This window comes from Saimiri boliviensis, chromosome 6, assembly GCF_048565385.1.
Source record: "Saimiri boliviensis isolate mSaiBol1 chromosome 6, mSaiBol1.pri, whole genome shotgun sequence".
Classification (NCBI taxonomy): Eukaryota; Metazoa; Chordata; class Mammalia; order Primates; family Cebidae; genus Saimiri; species Saimiri boliviensis.
The window spans coordinates 37,621,304-37,629,892 of NC_133454.1; the positions used below are offsets into that span (position 1 = coordinate 37,621,304).

General features: G+C 39.6%; 1 pseudogene; it reads right to left on the minus strand.

Annotated features, from left to right (window-relative positions):
* Nucleotides 1-3,933: 3,933 nt before the first annotated feature.
* On the minus strand, nucleotides 3,934-5,681 carry LOC141579910 (plastin-1 pseudogene; annotated as a pseudogene).
* Between the last annotated feature and the right edge of the window lie 2,908 nt (nucleotides 5,682-8,589).

An 8,589-nucleotide genomic window follows, 5' to 3' on the forward strand; every position in this document is an offset into this window, starting at 1 on the left:
AATATCATACTGAATGGGCAAAAACTGGAAGCATTCCCTTTGAAATCTGGCACTAGACAAGGATGCCCTCTCTCACCACTCCTATTCAATATAGTACTGGAAGTTCTAGCCAGAGCAATCAGGCAAGAAAAAGAAATAAAGGGTATTCAAATTGGAAAGGAGGAAATCAAATTGTCTCTATTTGCAGATGACATGATTGTATATCTGGAAGACCCCATCATCTCAGCCCAAAATCTCCTGAAACTGATAAACAACTTCAGCAAAGTCTCAGGATACAAAATCAACGTGCAAAAATCACAAGCATTCCTCTACACCAGTAATAGACTTCAAGAGAGCGAAATCAAGAACGAACTGCCATTCACAATTGCTACAAAGAGAATAAAGTACCTAGGAATACAACTAACAAGGAACGTAAAGGACCTCTTCAAGGAGAACTACAAGCCATTGCTCAATGAAATAAGAGAGGATACAAACAGATGGAGAAACATTCCATGTTCATGGTTAGGAAGAATCAACATTGTGAAAATGGCCATACTGCCCAAAGTAATTTACAGATTCAACGCTATTCCCATCAAGCTACCAATGACCTTCTTCACAGAACTGGAAAAAAACACCTTAAACTTCATATGGAACCAAAAGAGAGCCCACATAGCCAAGTCAACTCTAAGCAAAAAGAACAAAGCAGGAGGCATCACACTACCGGACTTCAAACTATACTACAAGGCTACAGTAATCAAAACAGCACGGTACTGGTACCAAAACAGAGATATAGACCATGGAACAGAACAGAGGCCTCAGAGGAAATACAACATACCCACAACCATCTGATCTTCGAGAAACCTGACAAAAACAAGCAATGGGGAAAGGACTCCCTGTTTAATAAATGGTGTTGGGAAAACTGGCTAGCCATGTGCAGAAAGCAGAAACAGGACCCCTTCCTGACACCTTACACCAAAATTAACTCCAGATGGATTAAAGACTTAAACATCAGACCTAACACCATAAAAACCTTAGAGGAAAATCTAGGCAAAACCATTCAGGACATAGGTGTAGGCAAGGACTTCATGACCAAAACGCCAAAAGCAATGGCAACAAAAGCCAAAATAGACAAATGGGACCTAATCAAACTCCACAGCTTCTGCATGGCAAAAGAAACAGTCAGTAGAGTGAATCGGCAACCAACAGAATGGGAAAAAATTTTTGCAGCCTACCCATCTGACAAGGGGCTGATATCCAGAATTTACAAAGAACTAAAGCAGATCTACAAGAAAAAAACAAACAAGCCCATTCAAAAATGGGCAAAGGACATGAACAGATACTTTACAAAAGAAGACATACATGAGGCCAACAAACATATGAAAAAATGCTCATCATCACTGGTCATCAGAGAAATACAAATCAAAACCACATTGAGATACCATCTCACACCAGTTAGAATGGCGATCATTAAAAAATCTGGAAACAGCAGATGCTGGAGAGGATGTGGAGAAATAGGAACACTTTTACACTGTTGGTGGGAATGTAAATTAGTTCAACCATTGTGGAAAACAGTGTGGCGATTCCTCAAGGACCTAAAAATAGAAATCCCATTTGACCCAGCAATCCCATTACTGGGTATATATCCAAAAGATTATAAATCATTCTACTACAAGGACACGTGCACACGAATGTTCATTGCAACACTGTTTACAATAGCAAAGACCTGGAACCAACCCAAATGCCCAACGATGATAGACTAGATAGGGAAAATGTGGTACATATACACCATGGAATATTACACAGCCATCAAAAAGGATGAGTTCACGTCCTTTGTAGGGACATGGATGAACCTGGAAACCATCATTCTCAGCAAACTGACACAAAAGCAGAAAATCAAACACCGTATATTCTCACTCATAGGCGGGTGCTGAACAATGAGAACACATGGACACAGGGAGGGGAGCACTACACACTGGGGTCCGTTGGGGGGAAATGGGGGAGGGGTGGGGGTGGGGAAGTGGGAAGAGATAGCATGGGGAGAAATGACAGATACAGGTGAGGGGACGGAAGGCAGCAAAGCACACTGCCATGTGTGTACCTATGCAACAATCTTGCATGTTCATCACATGTACCCCGAAACCTAAAATGCAATAAAATAAAATAAATTTTAAAAAAAATAATAATAATTAAAAATAAATAAATAAAATGCAAGTTCTATATGATACAATTCATGTATAATTTGGAAACACAGGAAGCAACAATATATATTTTATGCACATAAACCTGTGTATTAAAAGTAATATGGAAAAGTTAAAAAAAAAAAAAAGCATAGAAGGCCAGGCACAGTGGCTCACACCTGTAATCCCAGCACTTTGGGAGGCTGAGGTGGGCAAATCACAGGGTCAGGAGTTTGAGACCAGCCTGACCAACATGGGGAAACTCTGTCTCTACTAAAAATACAAAAATTATTCAGGTATAGTGGCACACACATGTAACCTCAGCTACTCAGAAGGCTGAGGCAGGAGAAGCACTTGAACCCAGGAGACAGAAGTTGCAGTGAGCCGAGTCCGCACCATTGCACTCCAGCCTGGGTGACAGAGCAACACTCCGTCTCAGAGAAAAAAAAAAAAAAAAAAAAAAAAACATAGAAAACAAGAAGAGATGCTAATTTTAGTTAGTGGTTTCTTCTAGAAATGGAGAGAGTACTCTCTATTGAGATGTGAGGGTTCCACTGCACTCCAGCCTAGGTAATAGAGGAAAACCCAGTCCCTAAAACTAATAATAATTAGTATTCACAAATCTAAAAATTACAATTGAATTTTAATGAGAATCTGGAAAATAAAATGTTTTTGTGTTTTCTGTTAGCTTTTTTAAACAAACATGCTAAACATTTTTAAAAAGATGATTTCATACCTTCCTGAAATCTAGGTGTAAGAACATTAATTTGTTACACTTCACTCTTCTGTATTTTGAAATATTTCATAACTAACGATAAAAAAGAAACTGATGTGAAAAAGGAAGAGGGAAAGAGTTGTCTGGCCCATTAGAGAAGACAGATGCCATGTTTCTTACAGGAACAAATCAAGGACTTGGGACACACAACTGAAGGGGCAAAAGTGTCTTCATGCATCCCTCCAGCAGCCTCTGCTCCAGAAGCCATGCCTGTGTGTGTCCCCCTCAGTCCAGCCATCTCCCTCAGAGACCGTGAGACTTAACAATCAGATTCTGGTATTAGGTTTTCCCTAAGTCTTTTTTTTTTTTTGAGTGAATCTTGAAGTTTATTTAAGAATTAGTCCTCATACATAAAAAAAGTTTCATATTAATGAATAATACATGTCACTTCAAGGTTTTAGACAATACAGAAACTTACAGAGAAGTATTTTTAGACAACTTTACATAGTTGGAGAAAGAATATGAAAGGATTAAATGAAACTATGAGTTCAAATGCATTTATGATCAAAATTATATAACATGAGAAAATCAAAACACATTTTGCAGCAGAACCTGTAAAAATGTTTTGTGGTCATCTTTTTGAGCCATGAAATAGGATGAATTTGTACTTTTTAATAAGACTTTCAAAAGACAAAAATAATTTAATCATGAAGTATCAGCTTGAGAATGAACATATTCTATTATCAGTATCAATTGGTGAATTAACTGTGTTATCCAAAAAGATTGACAAGTTCTAACTAATATGAACAGGATATTGAATTCATTAATGAATATGTGACTAGCGTGAGCACACAAGTAATCTCTAGTTTTATACCCACTACATTTCAAAATTCTTTAAACTGTGGGACATTCAATGTATTTAATGTGCAGGAAAAAATACTGAATGTTTCATTATTTTATTCTGCTCACTCCTTTCCCATTAAGCAGGAAAACACTGACATGACCATTTTTGGTCTCACTTCCACAAGGTCAACATGTAATGAATATATCTGGGAACTGATCTCACAAGCAACTGAAATGGCATCTTGAAGTTGGAAATGGAAGTATTTTTGTTTGCACTTTTAAAAGTACACTTTCGCCCTCTCCAAGATCTGATAATATACTGAATTCATACCTTCTCATCAGCTGCCATAACTAACGCCAGAATAAATGAATTCCCTTTGTTTAGGTCCTGCCCAGCAATGCCAACCAAGGAGAATTTGGCCTTGTTCTTCCCAGGCTCCACTGTATAGTTACAGTTATCAGTGTTTATGCTCCCTACAAGGGCAGGATAAGGAGGTTTGCTGACATGGCTCCAGTTGACTGGCACTCAGATCATATCATAGAGCTGAAAGATCACTAAAGCATCTGCAAAGTAACTGTACAAATGATTAATGTATGGGTTGACTCCTAAGGAATTACCACTTCTGAAATATCCTCTCTCTTCTTTGTCCTCTCCCTCCAATAAGTTCATATTGATGTCATTATTGTCCAACTTGTATAGGTGTGGATATGTATTAAACAGATTAATTATGAAAGCTAAATAAAGTTTAGGATTGCCTGAAACCACATCTGCAGGAGTAACAAACTATTTGCAGCCAAGTTTATCTACTTGAAGCCTAAGTCCAGCACGCTTGAGATCATTTTTCTAATGAAATGCTGAAGATGGTCTGGAAAGTCCATATTCCCAGTCACCTTTAGGGGCAATTTGTTTAAGCAGTGAAAATAGGCTCCTGACTCCTTATTCCCTTGAAGTTGGTTATAATCCTTATTGGCTGAAATTGGTGATGGCACACCATCCCACGTCAGCCAGATGGTAGTTCACCCATTAAAGCAGTTATTCCTTAGGAGAAAGCTTCATCAGCACCTCTAGTTCCTGACCTTCATTTAGCAATGCAATCAGAGCTTCATTCCTAAAAATCTCAGTATCATCAAAGACACTAACTTTGGTAATCTGCCAGAGAAGTTCCAAGACCAAGTGAGGTTTTCCTTTGAGGTTCTATACACTGATGTTGACCACTTTTGTCTTGACAAAAGGTCAAGACAGAAATCGGCTCTAGTGTATCAGTCCATTCTCATGCTGCTATAAGGAACCGTACAAGACTGGATAATTTATAAAGGAAAGAGATTTAACTGACTCACAGTTCCACAGGGCTGGGTAGGTCTCAGGAAATTTACAGTCATGACAGAAGGGGAAGCAAAACACGTCCTTCTTCACATGGCAGCAGGAAGGAGAAGTGCCAAGCAAAAGGGGGAAAAGCCCCTTATAAAACCATCAGATTTCAGGAGAACTAACCCACCATCATGAGAACAGCATGAGGGTAACTGCCACCATGGTTTAATTACCTCCCACCAGATGTCTCCCACAACATGGCGAGGTTATGTGAACTACAATTCAAGGTGAGATTGGGTGGGGACACAGGACCAAATTATACTATTCTGTCCCTGGCCCCTCCCAAATTGTTGTCCTCACAATTCAAAACACAATCATACCCCTCCAACAGTCCCCCAAAGTCTTAACTCATTCCAGCATTAACTCAAAAGTCCAAGTCCAAAGTCTCATCTGAGACAAGACAAACCTCTTCCGCTTATGAGCCTAAAATCAAAAGCGAGTTAGTTATTTCCTTAATACAAAGGGGGTACAGACATTTTACATCTATTTCAAATAGGAGAAAATGACCAAAACGAAAGGGCTATAGACCTCATACAAGTTCAAAATCCAGCAGGGCAATCAAATGTTAAAGCTCCAAAATCACCTCCTTTGACTCCATGTCTTATATCCAGGCATGCTGATGCAAGAGATAGGTTCTCACAGCCTTGAGCAGTTCCACCCCTGTGCCATTGCAGAATACAGTCCCCCTTCTGGCTGCCTTCACAGGCTAGCATTGAGTGTCTGTGGCTTTTCCAGGCTCACAGTGCAAGCTGCTTGTGGATCTACCATTCTGAGGTCCGGAGGACAGTGGTCCTCTTCTCACAGCTCTACTAGGCAGTGCCCCAGTGGGGACTCTGTGTAAGGGCTCCAACCCCACATTTCCCTTTCTCACTGCCCTAGCAGAGGTTCTCCATGAAAGCTCCACCCCTGCAGCAAACTTCTGACTGTACCTCCAGACATTTCCACACATCCTCTGAAATCTAAGTAGAGGTTCCCAAACCTCGGTTCTTGACTTCTATGCACCCTCAGGTGTAACACCATGTGTAAGCCACAAAAGCTTGGGGTTTACACCCTTTGAAGTCATGGGCTGAGCTATACCATGACCTCTTTTAGTCCTGGCTGGGATACAGGATACCAATTCTTGAGACTGCACAAAGCAGAAAGGATCTAGGCCCAACTCATGAAACTATTTTTTCTTCCTAAGGCTCTGGGCCTGTGATGGGAAGGGATGCTGGGAAGCCCTCTGACATGCCCTGGTGATGTTTTCCTCATTGTCTTGGTGATTAACATTTGGCTCCTCATTACTTATAAAAATTTCTGCAGACTGTTGAATTTCTCCTCAGAAAATGGGCTTTTCTCTTCTATCACATTGTCTGTGCAAATTTCCTAACTTTGCTTCCCTTTCAAATGTAAGTTCCAATTCCAAACCATATCTTTGTGAATATATAAAACTGAATGCTTTTAACAGCACCCAATTCACTTCTTAGACACTTCGCTGCTTAGAAATTTATTCTGCCAGAATGTATCATAAAATAATAAAAGCCATTTATGACAAACCTACAGCCAATATCATACCGAACGGGCAAAAGCTGGAAGAATTCCCTTTGAAATCAGGCATTGGCAAGGATGCCCTCTCTCACTACTCCTATTCAGTATAGTATTGGAACTTCTAGGCAGAGCAATCAGGCAAGAAAAAGAAATAAAGAGTATTCAATGAGGAAAGGAGGAAGTCAAACTGTCTCTATTTGCAGGCGACATGACTGTATATCTAGAAGACCCCATCGTCTCAGCCCAAAATCTTCTCAAACTGATAAGCGACTTCAGCAAAGTCTCAGGATACAAAATCAGTGTGCAGAAATCACAAGTATTCCTATATACCTATAACAGACAAACAGAGAGCCAAATCAAGAGTGAACTTCAATTCACAATTGCTATAAAGAGAATAAAATACCTAGGAATACAACAAACAAGGGATGTAAAGGACCTCTTCAAGGAGAACTACAAACCACTGCTCAATTAAATAAGAGAGGACATAGAGGAAAAAACATTCCCCTCTCATGGCTAACAACAATATCATGAAAATGGCCATACTGCCCAAGGTAATCTATAGATTCAATGCTATCCTCATCAAGCTACCGATGAGCTTCTTCGCAAAACTGGAAAAAAACCCTTTAACCTTCATATGGAATCACAAGAGAGCCTGCATAGCCAAGACAATCCTAAGCAAAAAGAACAAAGCTGGAGGCATCACAATGCCGGACTTCAAACTATATTACAAGGTTACAGTAATCAAAACAGCCTGGTAATGCTACCAAAACAGAGACATCGACCAATAGAACAGAACAGAGGCCCCAGAAGCAACATCACACATCTACAACTATTTGATCTTTGACAAACCTGACAAAAACAAGCAACAGGGAAACGACTCCATGTTTAATAAATGGTGGAAAAACTGGCTAGCAATGGGCAGAAAGCAGAAACTGGACCGCTTTCTGTCACCTTACACTAAAATTAACTCCAGATGGATTAAAGATTTAAACATAAGACCTAACATCATAAAAACACTAGAAGAAAATGTAGGCAAACCATCCAGGACATAGGCATAGGCAAGGACTTCATGACTAAAACACCAAAAGCAATGGCAACAAAAGCCAAGATTGACAAATGGTATCTAATTAAAATTCAGAGCTTCTGTACAGCAAGACAAACCATCATTAGAGTGAACCAGCAACCAACAGAAAGGGAAAAAAATTTTGCAATCTACCCTTCTGACAAAGGGCTAACATCCAGAATCTACAAAGAACTAAAACAGATTTACAAGAAAAAAAAAAAAAACATTCAAAAGTGGGCAAAGGATATAAACAGACACTTTACAAAAGAAGACACACCTGAGGCCAAAAAACGTGAGGGAAAAAATGCTCATCATCACTGGTCATTAGAGAAATGCAAATCAAACCACATTGAGATACCATCTCATGCCAGTTAGAATGGCAAATATTTAAAAACCTAGAGACAACAGATGCTGGAGAGGCTGTGGAGAAATAGGAACACTTTTACACTGTTGGTGGGAGTGTAAATTAGTTCACCCATTGTGGAAGACAGTATGACGATTCCTCAAGGATCTAGAAATAGAAATTCCATTTGACCCAGCAATCCCATTACTGGGTATATACCCAAAGAACTATAAATCGTTCTACTATAAAGACATATGAACATATATGTTCATTGCAGCCCTGTGTACAATAGCAAAGACCTGGAACCAAACCAGATGCCCATCAATGATAGACTGGACAAAGAAAATGTGGTACATATACACCATGGAATACTATGCAGCCATAAAAAATAATGAGTTCATGTCCTTTGTAGGGACTTGGATGAACATGGAAACCATCATTCTCAGCAAACTGACGCAAGAACAGAAAACCAAACACCTTATGTTCTCATTCATAGGTGGGTGTTGAACAATGAGAACATGTGGACTCAGGGAGAGGAGCATCATACACCAGGAGCAGCTGGAGGGGAAAGGC